This window comes from Scyliorhinus torazame, chromosome 5 (genome assembly GCF_047496885.1).
Source record: "Scyliorhinus torazame isolate Kashiwa2021f chromosome 5, sScyTor2.1, whole genome shotgun sequence".
Lineage (NCBI taxonomy): Eukaryota > Metazoa > Chordata > Chondrichthyes > Carcharhiniformes > Scyliorhinidae > Scyliorhinus > Scyliorhinus torazame.
Window position 1 is genome coordinate 127475169 of NC_092711.1, and position 17091 is coordinate 127492259.

Genomic DNA, 17091 nt, shown 5'->3' on the forward strand with positions numbered 1-17091 from the left:
GATGGGTGAGTAAATTTGCAGATGACACTAAAGTCGGTGGCGTTGTGGACAGTGTGGAAGGATGTTACAAGTTACAGAGGGACATAGATAAGCTGCAGTGCTGGGCTGAGAGGTGGCAAATGGAGTTTAATGCAGAAAAGTGTGAGGTGATTCATTTTGGAAGGAATAACAGGAAGACAGAGTACTGGGCTAATGGTAACATTCTTGGCAGTGTGGATGAGCAGAGAGATCTCGGTGTCCATGTACATAGATCCCTGAAAGTTGCCACCCAGGTTGAGAGGGTTGTTAAGAAGGCGTACGGTGTGTTAGCTTTTATTGGTAGAGGGATTGAGTTTCGGAGCCATGAGGTCATGTTGCAGGTGTACAAAACTCTGGTGCGGCCGCATTTGGAGTATTGCGTGCAATTCTGGTCGCCGCGTTATCGGAAGGATGTGGAAGCATTGGAAAGGGTGCAGAGGAGATTTACCAGAATGTTGCCTGGTATGGAGGGAAGATCTTATGAGGAACGGCTGAGGGACTTGAGGCTGTTTTCGTTCGAGAGAAGAAGACTAAGAGATGACTTAATTGAGGCATACAAGATGATCAAAGGATTGGATAGGGTGGACAGTGAGAGCCTTTTTCCTCGGATGGTGATGTCTAGCACGAGGGGACACACCTTTAAATTGAGGGGAGATAGATATAAGACAGATGTCAGAGGTAGGTTCTTTACTCAGAGAGTAGTAAGGTTGTGGAATGCCCTGCCTGCAACAGTAGTGGACTCGCCAACACCAAGGGCATTCAAATGGTCATGGGATAGACATATGGACGATAAGGGAATAGTGTAGATGGGCTTTAGAGTTGTTTCACAGGTTGGCGCAACATCGAGGGCCGAAGGGCCTGTACTGCGCTGTAATGTTCTATGTTCTATGCTGCGTCGGCCCAATGGGACAATTTCCATCCAGATGCCTCGCTATTTCTTCCTTGATGATAGATTCCAGCATCTTCCCTGCTACCGAAGTTAAGCTCACTGGCCTATAATTACCCGCTTTCTGCCTACCTCCTTTTTTAAACAGTGGTGTCACGTTTGTTAATTTCCAATCTGCCGGGTCCACCCCAGAGTCTAGTGAATTTTGGTAACTTATCACTAGTGCATTTGCAATTTCCCTAGCCATCTCTTGTTTCCTTAGATATCCACGGTCAATTTTCCCTCTTTCTACCATCCTTGCTTTTTGTTGGTATATACCTTTGCTGGGCACTGTGAAAAATTCCTTGGAAGGTTCTCCACTATTCCTCAACTGTTTCACCATAAAGTCTTTGTTCCCAGTCTACCTTAGCTAGTTCTTCTCTCATCCCATTGTAATCTTTGTTTAAGCACAAAACACTAGTGTTTGATTTTACCGTCTCACCCTCCATCTGTATTTTAAATTCCACCATATTGTGATCGCTCCTTCCGAGAGGATCCCTAACTATGTGATCATGAATCAATCCTGTCTCATTACACAGGACCAGATCTAGGACCGCTTGTTCCCTCGCAGGTTCCATTACATACTGTTCTAGGAAACTATCGCGGATACATTCTATAAACTCCTCAAGGCTGCCTTGACGTTAAACCAATCGACATGTAGATTAAAGTCCCCCATGATAACTGCTGTACCATTTCTACATGCATCAGTTATTTCTTTGTTTATTGCCTGCCCAACCATAATGTTACTATTTGGTGGCCTATAGACTACTTCTATCAGTGACTTTTTCGCCTTACTATTCCTGATTTTCACCCAAACGGATTTAACCTTATCCTCCATAGCACCGATGTCATCCCTTACTATTGCCCGGATGTCATCCTTAAATAACAGATCTACACCACCTCCTTTACCATCCACTCTGTCCTTCCGAATAGTTTGATACCCTCAGATATTTAACTCCCAGTCGTGACCATCCTTTAACCATGTTTCAGTAATGGCCACTAAATCATAGTCATTCACGATGATTTGAGCCATTAACTCATTTACCCTATACCGAATACTCCAAGCATTTTAGGTAAAGTACACTTATGTTGCCTTTTATACCTGTTTTGAATCTTAACACCTCAATCAGTAACCTCTCCTAAATTATATTTCCTCTTAACTTTTCTCCTAATTTTCCTTGTCGTTGAACCCATATCTTCTTCTTTTTTTTAAAATAATTTTTATTAAAGGTTTTCATAAAATATCAATAACAAAATGAGAAAGAAAAAAGAACCCAACAGGGTTAAGTACAAAACACAATCTAAAAAAGCAACCCCCCAAACCCCTCCCCCCCCCCGTACCTAAATAATAAATTAACATTAACACTCCGACTTAAGACAACAGGAGTATACACCCCCTCAGACCCTTCCAGTGTAAATAACATAAACAAAAATAAAGTAAACCCCTTCCCCCCCCGAGCTGCTGCTGCCATTGACCAATGTCTATCGTTCTGCCAGGAAGTCTAAGAACGGTTGCCACCGCCTAAAGAAACCTTGTACCGACCCTCTCAAGGCGAATTTCACCCTCTCCAATTTAATGAACCCTGCCATATCGCTGATCCAGGATTCCACGCTTGGGGGCCTCGTATCTCGTATCTTTCCACTGAAGGAGAATCCTTCGCCGGGCTACCAGGGACGCAAAGGCCAGAATTCCAGCCTCTTTCGCCTGCTGCACTTTCGGCTCCTCTGCCACCCCAAATATTGCGAGCCCCCAGCCCAGTTTGACCCTGGATCCTACCACCCTCGACACCGTCCTCGCTACGCCCTTCCAAAATTCCTCCAGCGCTGGGCACGCCCAGAACATATGGGTGTGATTTGCTGGGCTCCCTGAGCACCTAACACACCTGTCCTCACCCCCAAAGAACCTGCTCATCCTTGTCCCGGTCATGTGTGCCCTGTGCAGCACCTTAAACTGTATGAGGCTGAGCCTCGCGCACGAAGAGGAAGAGTTCACCCTCCCTAGGGCATCTGCCCACGTCCCCTCTTCGATCTCCTCTCCCAACTCCTCCTCCCACTTACCTTTCAACTCCACCACCGAGGCCTCCTCCTCCTGCATCACCTGGTAAGTTTCCGAGATCTTCCCCTTGAATCCATATCTTCATGTAACAACCTGCCTCATCGCTTACCATTTATGTTTTCACTTCTGGTTTTATTCCTTTTAGTATTCCTGGTCCTATTCACTGAGCTCCCCTCAGTCACTGTACCTTGTCCTGTCGCCCTTTTTGATTTTTGACTATGGCTTCCCTGCCTTACACTTTCCGCCTTACTGTATTTTGTTTCTGTCCGTTTTACTACCTTCCGACTTCCTGCATCGGTTCCCACCCCCCTGCCGCATTAGTTTCAACCCTCCCCAACAGCTCTAGCAACGGTGTCCCCCTAGGACATGGGTTCCAGTCCTGCCCAGGAGTGGACCGTCCGGTTTGTACTGGTCCCACCTCCCCCAGAACAGTTACCAATACCCCAGGAATTTGAATCCCTCCCTCTTGCACCATCTCTCGAGCCACGCATTCATCCTATCTATCCTGACATTCCTACTCTGACTAGCTCGTGGGACTATTAGCAATCCTGAGATTACTACCTTTGAGGTCCTACTTTTTAGTTTAACTTCTTACTCCCTGAATTCAGCTTGTAGGACCTCGTCCCGTTTTTTTCCCTGTATCGTTGATGCCTATGTGCACCACGACAGCTGGCTGTTCACCCCCCACAAGAATGTCCTGCAGCAACTCCGAGACATCCTTGACCCTTGCACCAGGGAGGCAACATAGCATCCTGGAGTCTCGATTGCATCCGCAGAACCGCCTGTTCCCCTTACGATCGAGTCCCCTATCACTATAGCCCTGCCATTCTTCTTCCTGCCCAGCTGCGCAGCAGAGCCAGTCACGGTGCCATCAACCTGGCTGCTGATGCCTTCCCGTGGTGAGCCATCTCCCTCAACAGTATCCAAAGCGGTATATCTGTTTCGCAGGGAGATGACCACGGGCGACACCTGAACTGCCTTCCTACTCTTGCTCTGTCTTTTGGTCACCCATTTTCTATCTCCCTCAGTACCAACTCGCTAAACGTGCTATCCACGATGTCCTCAGCATCGCAGATGCTCCAAAATGAGTCCATATGCAGCTCCAGAGCTGTCAAGTGGTCTAACAGGAGCTCTTTGGGAGGAGAGAGAAAGAGGTGAAGAGGGATTTTATATATTGACAAGACATATTAAGAGAGTAGTTGGCAAAGCAACTTCGATCTTGAGCTTCATAAACAGTAATATTGATACAGCAACAGGGAAGCTAGGCTTCTGGTGGCACAGTGATGAGCACTGCTACCTCACAGCGCCAGGGACCGAGTTCAATTCCGAACTTGGTGACTGGGTGTGTGGAGTTTGCACTTTCTCCTTGCACCGTGTCTGCGTGGGTTTCCATCCGGTGCTCAGGTTTCCTCCAACAGTCCAAAGAAGAGCAAGTTAGGTGGGTTGGCCTTGATAAATTGCCCCTTAGTGTCCAGGGATGTGCAGGTTAGGTGGGGCTATGGGGTTACAGGGATAGGGTAGGGGTGTGGGCCTCAGCAGGGTGCCCTTTCAGAGAATCAGTGCAGACTTGATGGGCCGAATGGCACTGCAGGAATTCTATGGCTCTAATTCTATTCTATGAATCTTTATAAAGCTCGGGTCACCACTCTTCAGGAAGGATCTTGGAGAAGGTGCAGAGAGGATTTACAAGAAAGGTTCCAGCAAAGAAGGTTGAGGGGAGATTTGATTCAGGTACACAAGGTTATGCCAGGTTTCCATCGGGTGGACAAACTCTGTTTCCATTCACTGATCGTACAAGCAGTCGGGACACAGATTTAAAGTTTTGGGTAAAACCTGGATTGAACTATATAAGATCCTGAGGGGTCTTGACAGGGTGGATGTGGAGAGGATGTTTCCTCTTGTAGGAGAATCTGGAACAAGGGGGTCAAGTTTGCAAAATAAGGGGTCACCCATTTCAGATGGGGATAACGATTTTTTTTCCCTTGAGGGTTGGAAGACAGGGGGTGGCACAGTGGTTAGCACTGCTGCCTCACAGCACCAGGGACACAGGTTCACGTCTGACCCTGGGTGACTGTGTGGAGTTTGCACATGCTCCCCGTGTCTGTGTGCGTTTCCTCCGGGTGCTCCGGTTTCCTCACACAGTTCAAAGATTTGCAGGTTAGGTGCTAAATTGCCCCTTCATCTCCAAGGATGTGCACGTTGGGTGGGATATGTGGATGGGGTAGGGTGGGGTGTTTTTTCAGAAGGTTAGTGCTGACTTGGGCTCCTTCTGCATTGTAGGGATTCTCTGACTTAGAACTTGCATCCTTAAAAAGCAGTGGAAGTCAAGCCCTTGAAAATTTTAAGGCAGAGATCGATAGCTTCTTGATAAGCAAGGGGGTGAAAGGTTATCGGGGTCGGCAGGAATGTGGAGTTGAGGTTAAAATTATTGAATGATGGAGCAGGTTCGAGAGACCGACTCCTACTCTGTATGCAAGGAGCAGGTTCGAGAGACCGATTCCTGGTTTGTATGTAAGGAGCAGGCTCGAGGGGCCGACTCCTAGTTTGTGTGTAAGGAGCAGGCTCGAGGGGCCGACTCCTAGTTTGTGTGTAAGGAGCAGGCTCAAGGGGCGACTCCTACTCTGTATGCAAGGAGCAGGTTCGAGAGACCGACTCCTGATGTGTATGTAAGGAGCAGGCTCGAGGGGTCCAGTGGCCTGCTCCTACTTTGTATGTAAGCATGCAGGTACAGCAGGAGGTAAAGAAGGCAAATGGTTTGTTGGCCTACATAGCAAGAGGGTTTGAGTCGAGGAGCAGGGATGTTTTGCTGCAATTATACAGGGCCTTGGTGAGACCACACCTTGGTGTCCTTATCGGAGGAAAAATGATCTAATGTCACAAGTAGGCTTACATTAACACTGCGATGAAGTTCCTGTGAAAAGCCCCTAGTCGCCACACTCCGACACCTGTTCAGGTACACTGAGCGAGAATTCAGAATGTCCAATTCACCTAGCAAGCACATCTTTCGGGATTTGTGGGGGAAACCGGAGCACCCGGAGGAAACCCACGCAGACACTGTGAGAATGTGCAGACTCCGCCCATTCAGTGACCCAAGCCGGGAAACAAACCCGGTTCTGTAGCCACCTAAAATGGCTGATTCCCGATTAATTTGGCCGAAACCCGATGTAAAATGGCTAACCGAAAAGGCTGATGGGAAAAGCAGCCAACAGGGCACAAACGGACAGCTGCAGACAGAATAGCGTATTCGGCTCTGGGGAAGTCGGCCCAGATCGATACCTGCGACCATTAGCAGCACCTCAACCCAGACATCTGCAGTTTAATCGGCTATCCCCGGGAACAGTTGCAACATATTAGCAATTGAATGCCGGGCCAGACCTCTCGGCGCCAGCAGTGGCCGAGACAAAGACAGGTGAACGACCACCCCCCGATCAAGGAATCGCCCCATTATTGGAGCATATCGAACCCAGTGATTGGAACAAGTCCAATCACTTGGGACTCAGGGTCAAGGTCCGCCCCGAGAGGCGGGAAGCCACTGGGCCCTATAAAAATAGGGGCCAAGTTCAGATCAACTCTTCTCTCCCTTCTTCTCCTGCTCGCAACCTTCGCAAGAACCATCGACCAGCAACCGTAAGTTTGACTCCAGCGATCGCTACTCGATAGAGACTTCTAGCCATCAACCTGTATCAGCCTTTGGAATCCCGCAGGCCAGACCCAATTCGATAAACCATTCGTTTCCCTGACCTGGTGGGCCATTCCCAAAAGTTAAGTATTGGCCAGTAGTGGTAGGTAGTGATATAGAAAGTAGGATTATTGTGTAAGTATTTATTGCTGTACATAATAAATGACCGTAGATTTCAATCTTACTAAGCGGTGTGCTGTCTTATTAATCATAACTAGAGCTTGAACCACGTGGCGGTATCAGAAAGATACCTGGCGACTCGTGAGCAAAGGTGACATAATTAGAGCTAATAAAACTAAGGCTAATAAGAGCAACAAATTGGCGACTCCGCCGGGACCCGATATAGAAGTGGAAAACCACTCCGGGAGAACCCCAGAAATTTGAACAGAATCCAATTGGAAACAAAAAAAAATAGACCACAAGTGTTCAAGCGGTTCTGGTTAATAATTCACAATTCGGAAGTGTGTGTATGCACGCGAAACTAACAGGGTTATAAGGTAAACCTGATAGATTTTGTTGCGTCAAAACTGTCGGAAGTCGGTATTTTCGGAAATTAGCGCACGCCGTACCCGCATCTACGACACCACCTTAGCCCCCTGTTCCAAATTCGGACAAAGCAAGCAGATAAGAGAGATGGCCATGCAGGCAATGCAACGCCTCATGAATCCCGAAGAATTTGCGGTCGCAGCGATCAGCAGCATTAAAGTGGGACAGTGTCCCATTTGGGAAGTGGAAATTCAGAAATTTCTACAGGGCAAAGGATGGCCCGTGTGGAATGATTTCTGCAATAATGACGACTCCGGTCCCGGAAGTATAGGGCATACTTGGTGGGAGAACATGAGTGAAATCCATAAGAAGAGCTTAGCAAAAGCGCGCAAGCCGATGGCAATTGTGTCCTGTCTGGCACAATTGCGAGGCACAGAGGAGGTCGTCAGGACGCTCCGGAAAGAAATAGAAGGCATACATCATATGAGTAAAATCGATGTATGTGAGGTTGAGAAAGAGAACCTGGAATTGAAAAGGAAGTTAGCGGCAAAGGACGAAGAGGTGGCCAACGCCAAACGGGGTCACCAGTCTTGTCTGGCGCATTTGAGTAGCTTCCAGTCCCAGTATGAGAAGGCTTATCAGGACACACAGCGTGCAGTCCTGGTAAAGAAAGAGACAGAGAAGCAGGTGGAGACGCCACAAAAGCAATGTAGTGACCTCAAGGCAGCCTTGAGAGCGCTCCACGCTGCAACCACGGAACAAAGACAGAGTACCATAGACCATGCGAAGTGCCGAAAGCAAATTGCAGACCTGCAATCACTGCTTTCTGTCCAAAAAGGATTCCAAGAAACCTTTGGGGAAAGTTTAGAACAGGAAGACGGCCCTGATTGGGAAGAATTGCAGGAGACAGCGCAGAGATATGTTCAGGGAACATGTGCGCAGGGAAAGCCCCAAAGGAGGAAAGCACCCCCACCCCCCACACAGCAGGTAGTTCAGGCTCCCATGAACCCTGTAACAACCCACCGCACAGCCACAGCAGACGAGGCGGAATTCCTATATTCCACCCCCCTCAGTGACCCAATTACGGGACCCGTGTGCGAAAATCACACTGTTCCTCCCCGCTTCAGACCCACACCATTTCTTTTCCACCGTAAAACACCAGGCGACCTTGTACGGCCTGGATGAGAAAGAGTAGGTAAAGCTCATGGTCCTAAGCTTAGACCCATCGGTAGCAGCAGCCCTCCCCGACCCACAGAACGTAGGAGGAGGCACCCTTGCAGAAATGCATACCGCGATCCTAGATGCGATCGGGTATAACCGGGGTGACCCCATGGATGGCCTAAATAAGTGCAGACAGAAGAAGTCTGAACACCCCACAGCGTTCGCAGGACGCTTGTGGATTCACTTTGAAGCCGTTTTCAGAAACGTAGACCGTGCCCATTTGTCCGCAGACAATATGGCCAAATGGACCCGCACCCTTATCTCTCATGCCACGGAAGCAGGACAGAATGCCTGTAATTATGTAATTATGTAATTATGACCCCGAGGAGGCTCATAACGAGAAGTGGGTGGTAAAAAGATTGTCCCGCGTTTGGGAACAGTCTGCTCACAATAAACCCGCCGCTAAAACCCCCGAGGAAAAACAAGCCGCCGCAGACGTGCAGGCAGTAAGAACCACTCTCCACAACCCCGCCTGGGTAAACGAGGGAAAGAGCAGCCCCCCAGCAAAACCGCAAGAATGCTACAACTGCAGACAGTTGGGACATTTTGCCAAAGAATGCAATGCCCCTAAAAAAACCACAGAGAGCCCAACAGACAGGCATTTTCACTAAGAAAAAGGCAGAGCCCATACATAGCGTTAGCGCCCGGTCGGATCAGACAGACTTGACCGGAACGGACTGACGATGTACAGGCTCCCCCAGTTGGGTCTGCGATACCCTTTGGGATAGGTCAGGACGACCCGTAGTCGCAGCGAAAATTCGGGGACAGCTGATCGAGCTTCTCTGGGACACAGGAGGGTCCCGCACCACCTTAAATTCCTCCACCCTTGGTAAGGACACGTGGCCCACTACAGCCACTATCACCCTCAGCGGCCTCACAGGCCACTCACAACAGGGACACATCACAGCCCCTGTGCCCATCCAAATCGGAACCATTAACACAAAATACCCCGTAGTCTTAGTCGACCTGCCCCAAACAGCAGAACACATTTTGGGAATTGACTTCATGAATTCCCACCACCTCTCTTTCGATCCAGTCAACCAGTGTGTCTGGAAGATGGCAAAATCCGCTAGAGCCCCTGCAACGCTCAACATTGGGGACTATATGAACAAAATTAGCGCAGTAGGCGAGTTTTGGATCAACCCCACCACACTCAGCACGGACCGACAGGTTAGGGCAGTCCTGCAAAAAAACAGGGCAGCATTCACGACCCACAAGCACGACTGTGGATGGATGACTGGCTCCGTACAAATAACAGGACCGGACCCTAGACCCCAAAAGCAGTACGGATTTCCCCAAGAAGCAGAGGGAGAAATCCTCAAGGTTATAGAAAGCTTATTAGAGCAGGGCGTCCTAAGATCGGTAGCCTCAACTAATAATGCCCCGATTTGGCCAGTAAGAAAGCCCGACGGATCATGGCGCTTGACCATTGATTATCGGGAACTCAATAAAGTCACCCCGTAGCAGCCCCCTCGTAGCAACAAGTCCCGAGACCATGCTCAAACAGGGACTCCATGCCCGATATTTCACGGTTTTGGACGTCAGTAATGGATTCTGGTTCATTCCATTGGCAAAGGCGTGCCAGTATAAATTTGCCTTCACTTTCCGAGCGCAGCAATACACGTGGACATGCCTGCCACAAGGCTTCCACAACTCCCCCTCCATTTTCCACCGACAGCTGGCAAATGGACTAGCAACATTTTCTCGCCCCAAATGTCTTGTACAGTATGTAGATGATCTACTACTGCAGACAGACACAAAGGAAGAGCACATAGAGCTTCTGTCCGAACTCCTGGAATTATTACATTCCATTGGATGTAAAGTAAACCCCAAAAAGGCCCAGATATTGGAAGAAAAAGTGGTATATTTGGGTACTATTATCACACACGGCAAACGCGAGATCGAGCACAAAAGAATTGACTCGATCGCTAAATTGCCCCTTCCCCAAAATGTTTCAGCCCTCCGGTCGTTTTTAGGACTGGTTGGCTGCTGCCGAAACCACATTGACGGTTTCGCCAGCAAGGCAGCGCCCCTCTCAGACCTCTTAAAGGAGCCCCCTGGGAGTGGCTTCCGCAGCATACGGATGCTGTGGAATCATTAAAACAGGCACTCATAGCCGCCCCCGCACTACAAGTTCCAGACCCGCTTTCCCCTTACGCAATAGAGGTAGCGACCACAGACCGCACCCTTTCAGCCGTGCTCCTGCAGGAACGGCACGACCAGCTAAGACTTATGCCTCCCGAATTTCAGATGCTGTGGAGCAGGGATTTTCAGCCTGTGAGAGGCACCTGCTCGCAGTTTTCTGGGCAGTCCAGTACTTTTCATACATTACCGGACTGAACCCCATCACCATTTTGACCGAGCACACCCCCACCCAACTTTTACTAGACGGACGACTTAAAGACGGTACCGTCAGTCAAATCCGCGCTGCTAGGTGGACCCTTCTCTTACAAGGACGGGACATCACAGTCAAACGGACCAAGACCCACACATACTTAGTGGACAATTTACAGTACCCCGGAACCCCCCATGAGTGTGGAATCATCTCGCCCCACCATAATACAGGCCCCTTTATAGCTAAAACACCCCCCAGAAAACTAGCCGCTCCATCTCAGAGCCCCCCTCACCCGGACACGTGTGACCCCATTAGGATCTATGTGGATGAATCTTCCACAGTCTTGGATGGGCAACGCATAACAGGTTGTGGGATTTATGTGGAGGACGCGCAGGGACGCGCCCTCGAGGAAATTGCATTAAAATTATCCGGATACTTAGGCGCGCAGGCAGCAGAGCTTGCAGCCATCGCCTACATTGTAGAGCACCCAGATTCCTTCCCCAGCCCAGCAGACATATATTCAGACAGCCTATACGTCTGCAACAGCCTCACCGAATTTCTGCCCCTCTGGGAAACAATAGGATTTGTTTCCGCGGATGGGAAACCCCTCCCCTCAGCCCCATTACTCCACCATATTTTGCAAAAGCCAAGGACAGGACTTTTGGCATTATAAAGGTCCGCAGCCACCATCGCTCCTCCCCCCCTGGAAATGTAAAAGCCGACGCACTGGCCAAAGCAGGATCCAGACATGGGTACTTTTGGAAGCCGCCCGAAAGCGCCCCAGTGAGTGTGCCAGTGAGTGCAGTTCAGGTCACGCAGACTAGGATCGAAGATCTAGTAGAGGCCCAGAAGCAGGATAGCGCTCTCACTGAGATCGTGAAAGGGAAGTTTCCAGCCTCATACGAGAGGTACAGAAATACGATAACCACACATGACGGTGTGGTGTTAAAAGACACCCTTTATGTAGTTCCTAAGCAGGATAGGAACCAATTAATCTGTTTATTCCATGATGGTCATGGACACCAGGGAATCGATCCCACCGCAGCCCACCTCAAACAGCTTTGCTGGTGGCCAAGTCTCAAGGAAGATGTATCCCATTACATTGAGAATTGCCTCATCTGCGCACAGAACAACCCAGATAGATATGCCAAAAAGGCACAACTCTGCCACACCCGACCCGTTAACGGCCCCTGGACGAACCTCCAGATCGATTTTATAGGTCCATTGCCCCATTGCAGGAATGGCTATAAATATGTTCTGGTGGTCATAGACACTTTTACAAAGTGGGTGGAAGGATTTCCAGCCCGCACCAACACCGCGAAAACCACAGCCAAAATCCTAACCCACCACATCTTTACAAGATGGGGACCCCCCCGCAGTATTGAGTCGGACCAAGGTTCTCACTTTACGGGACGGGTCATGCAGAACGTCCTCACGATATTTGGCATAACCCAAAAATTTCACATTGCGTACCACCCACAGTCGAGTGGTCTAGTGGAGCGCATGAATCAAACCCTAAAAACCACCCTCCGAAAAATGGTCCAGCAAAACAACACCACTTGGGATTCTGTCCTCCCCTTTGCGCTGATGTTCTTGCGTAACACTGTTTCCACCTCCACAGGTTTCACCCCACACACCCTTATGACCGGACGCCCCATGAAAGGGACAGAGTACTTGTTAGGTTTAGACCTGACCAGCCCTGAAGTTACGGCCCTCACCCACGAGAAAGCCGTTGAGCAATTAGTTGCGAATGTAAAAACGGCTCAGTTAGCAGCCGCAGTTAAATTGGGCACCAAAAGGAAACAGAGCAAGGCCTGTTTTGATAAGGCAGTACATGCAACGGAGTATGATATAGGACAACAAGTGATGTTGTCTGTGTATAACCCCAGCACATTCCTGTCTCCGAAATACTCAGGTCCATTACGGATAAAGTAAGCCCATCGGTATATAAAATCAAATACCCAAATGGTAAGACTGTATGGTTTCACATAAACCAGTTAAAGGCTTATGGAGCCCAGTCAAACCACGCCCACCACGTCATGCTTGACGCAGCAGACCACACCCCACCCATAGCCAACGTAACCAGACCAACCCCCACCACGTCCAGCCCAGACACGGACTCGCCCCCGACTCCACCCCCAAAATCTACACTCCGCCCCGGAACGCCTACAGACTGCAGCAGCAGAGACAACGACTGTGACTCCGACGATAGCCACAGCACGCCTCCCTACTATCCCCATACAACCGGACCCACACCCAGCGAGTCCGATTTTGACTCCAGTGATCCCTTCATGATCACTTTCCTAAACAAACCACACCACCGACCACCGAACCACACGGACAACCCCGACTTTGTCCCCACACAACTCGACGAAACTCATTGGCACCGCGACAACTCCTACAGACTCGTCTGAAACGACGAAAGCAACCCCAACTCACACCACGCAGCCCTCTCAACATTAATTCACTGCAGAGTTTGGCACCCGGGAGAAGGGGACGACCTCGAGTCGGACCCCCAATCCGCCAACCCCTTTGCGACCCTGTTCGCAAGAGAACGGAGGTGTCCACATGATGATTTAAAGGAGACACTTGGGAGAAGTGTTGTCCTTCCTGATGGAACCTGCAGGATATTTTATGTTGTTTGTACGTTTGTTTAAGTGTTGTTCGTCTGACAGGAGAATATTTCTCACTGTCACACACCCATTCACCTGAAACATTTGAGCTCTTTCCCACAGACACCCACCGCGGCCAGACGCTTGTTCAGCGGTACCAACTTATCCACAGATACCTGGTCAGCAGACCACACGTTCGTTCAGAGGAACTAACTTTTCAGCTGGTACTGGTTCGGGTATCAGACGCCCGTTCTGATTCGAGGGTAAAATCACAGCAGCAACCTCACCATGATGACTACATTTTTGCCCGTTCTTGTCGGTTGCTCAGGCAGTGGAGAAACGGCGTGAGACCCGCCCTGCCTGGGGACCCCCCCGTTGGTCCAACACGCTCGGGTAGGGGAGATACGGCATTGGTAGCCGTCCTACCCGGGGACTCCATCCAACTCTTACCCGTCGCGGCCCATACGCACCTCATTTGACATTTTCATTTCAAAAAGTTTATTTTTTTTGGCGACCTTTAGGTTGCTGCCATATGCTATTTACATCCTAGAACATTGGGATGGTAAATCAGCACTGGCCCCTCACTGGGAAGTGTGCCGTGTCCTAAAATTTGTTTTGAAAAAAAAATGAGGGAGTCACACATAGTGACCAATTATAAGGGTATAATTGGCCCCAGAAAGGACAGACACACTAACATACCGGATATTATACCAAGGTAGTTACAGATACTATGCTTGCTTTACAGAACTCCAGAACCGGAGAACACAAGAAAGACAAAGAAAGAGGACAGCCATGAGGACTTCGTTCATCGTGCTCAACATCTTCTTTATGGACCTTTGGTTGCGCGGGAACACGGACCCCATTACTCCAAACCCCCCTGCCGTTAATATTTCACTGCCTCGCAGTACCCAAAGCCCAGTCACCAGCGACACTGCATCTTCCTGGTGTGACAGGTTCATAACCTGGTACTCCATGTCTTACGTATTTGAAGCACTGTTAGCGTTGGCGATACTCTGCTGTGCAGTGCAGACTATGCGCCTCCGCAAATGGAGGAGAACGTACCGCGCTCGAACCCCGGTATATCGGATCCGATCCCCTATATTCGGGTATGACCAGACCCCCGCGACCTATAATACAATAATAAAGAACATGCACTTGCGTTTTTCTGTAAATAAAAAAATGTATGATCCTGAGCTTGACTGCCAAGCCAGGAAAGAGTATATTGAACGTTATGATTGTTGTTGTATGTTTTAGAAAGATAGGTTGATGCAATGTTTGATGTGTGTATTTAGGTAAAATTAGAGGTTCCAAGTTTTTATTTTGTAGATTCATGCCCCTGCCTGACATAGCGCCCTTAAGAATTGTTTAGGTAAACTTTTTGTGCATAGCTAGGGTCAGAGTAGTGGCCATGTAGGAGGTGTCCCCCCCCCCCCCAGTCAGGGAACGGAAAGGACAAAATTTAGGTGATCCTTCACGCTTCGCGTTAGGATCACAAGTAGGGAATGTAGCCACCTAAAATGGCTGATTCCCGATTAATTTGGCCGAAACCCGATGTAAAATGGCTAACCGAAAAGGCTGATGGGAAAAGCAGCCAACAGGGCACAAACGGACAGCTGCAAACAGAATAGCGTATTCGGCTCTGGGGAAGTCGGCCCAGATCGATACCTGCGACTATTAGCAGCACCTCAACCCAGACATCTGCAGTTTAATCGGCTATCCCCGGGAACAATTGCAACATATTAGCAATTGAATGCCGGGCCAGACCTCTCGGCGCCAGCAGTGGCCGAGACAAAGATAGGTGAACGACCATCCCCCGATCAAGGAATCGCCCCATTATTGGAGCATATCGAACCCAGTGATTGGGAACAAGTCCAATCACTTGGGACTCAGGGTTAAGGTCCGCCCCGAGAGGCGGGAAGCCACTGGGCCCTATAAAAATAGGGGCCAAGTTCAGATCGACTCTTTTCTCCCTTCTTCTCCTGCTCGCAACGTTCCCAAGAACCATCGACCAGCAACCGTAAGTTTGACTCCAGCGATCGCTACTCGATAGAGACTCCTAGCCATCGACCTGTATCAGCCTTTGGAATGCCGCAGGCCAGACCCAATTCGATAAACCATTCGTTTCCCTGACCTGGTGGGCCATTCCCAAAAGTTAAGTATTGGCCAGTAGTGGTAGGTAGTGATACAGATAGTAGGATTATTGTGTAAGTATTTATTGCTGTACATAATAAATGACCGTTGATTTCGATCTTACTAAGCGGTGTGCTGTCTTATTAATCATAACTAGAGCTTGAACCACGTGGCGGTATCAGAAAGATACCTGGCGACTCGTGAGCAAAGGTGACATAATTAGAGCTAATAAAACTAAGGCTAATAAGAGCAACAGTTTCTGGCGCTGTGAAGCAACGGTGGTAACCACTGTGCTATCGTGCCGATTAGAGAGCTGGCATGGATTCAATGGACTGAATGCTTTTCTCTGTATGATTTGTTTGTGCAATCTAGTTTTGTAATTTAACCCCGGGGGTTCAGATATCACTCAGGTGAATCTGTGCTACACTCCCTCTGAGGCCATTCTATCCTTCCTCAGGTTTGCTGCCCAGAACTGAACACAGTTCTCCAGGTTTGGCCTAACCAGGGTTTGTGAATCTCGCGGCTTTTCAAGTCACACTGAGACCTGAAATCTTCCCTCACAGACAGAACAGACAAACCTTTTACCTTCCACACCCAGATGCTGCTGATATTCAGGTTCTGATGAGCCGAGTGACTCTGTCAGATCGCGATGTGACGTTTGGTTTACGTTTCCCGTCTGTTAAACCTCCACTTCCAGTATCCTGTAAATTTCCAGAAACCTCACTCTGAGTTTGGGATAGAAATTCACAACATTCTCTCCTCGCCAACTTTGATTCAATGTATTCCTGGAGGTTTGATCACGTGACCTGCCCCCATCCTCCAGCCATTAATCGATCAACACATCCATCCTTGTGATACACTGCCTTCCTGGCCAATTTGGAAGCAAAAGGACTCATTACCATACAGAACAGTGTTTGACTAGGGCAGCACGGTGGCACAGTGGTTAGCACTGATGTCTCACGGCACCTGTGAAAGAAGTTTACAAAGGCATCACTGTCAGTCCAGAATGAAATTCGGGAAAGATAAACCTTTCTCCTGGTTTGAGTTTGCGGTGTGTAAATCCTCCCCTACTAATCCCCTGGAAAAGGAGTTTCCAAAATTAATCACTATCAGTCCAGGATAGAAATCCACAACATTCTCCCCTCCTGCTTCCTGGTCCAGGATGACCACTCATGCCCCCCGCTGCACACTGACCCTCGTTGTCATCAGCAGTCCCCTGATTTGAGGGTGATGTTGACTCAGGGTTGTGAGTTTCTGCCCTGGGTCTTCATGTGACTGAACAGAGCTGCAGAGCTTTGGACACATGGGACAGAATGTCTAATAAGACAGTGAAATCCCGAGAGCAGGATTTGCTTCCTTTTCTTTCCAGCAGGGACTGGTTTAGCACAGGGCTAAAGAGCTGGCTTTTAAAGCAGGCCATGGCAGGCCAAAAGCACGGTTCAATTCCCGTACCAGCCTCCCCGAACAGGCGCCGGAATGTGGCGACTAGGGGCTTTTCACAGTAACTTCATTTGAAGCCTACTTGTGACAATAAGCGATTTTCATTTCATTTCATTTTATCTCTGCCACCGCTTTGCATCATCAATAAGACATTAGGACTCAAAGACTAATACAATTTGATGGACAAGT

The 17091-nt window shown here is 49.0% G+C and overlaps 1 protein-coding gene across 3 annotated transcripts in view; it reads right to left on the minus strand.

Moving 5' to 3' along the window:
* The window catches only part of LOC140421808 (uncharacterized), a 48549-nt gene that overhangs the window by 5137 nt on the left and 26321 nt on the right, over positions 1-17091 (minus strand). The window contains exon 3 of one of the 3 annotated variants that reach the window (XR_011947104.1): positions 16048-16163. The exons of the other annotated variants lie outside the window; for them this stretch is intronic. The gene's annotated coding sequence lies outside the window, so the exon portion shown is untranslated. The remainder of the gene's footprint in view (positions 1-16047; positions 16164-17091) is intronic. 3 annotated transcript variants of the gene reach the window in all.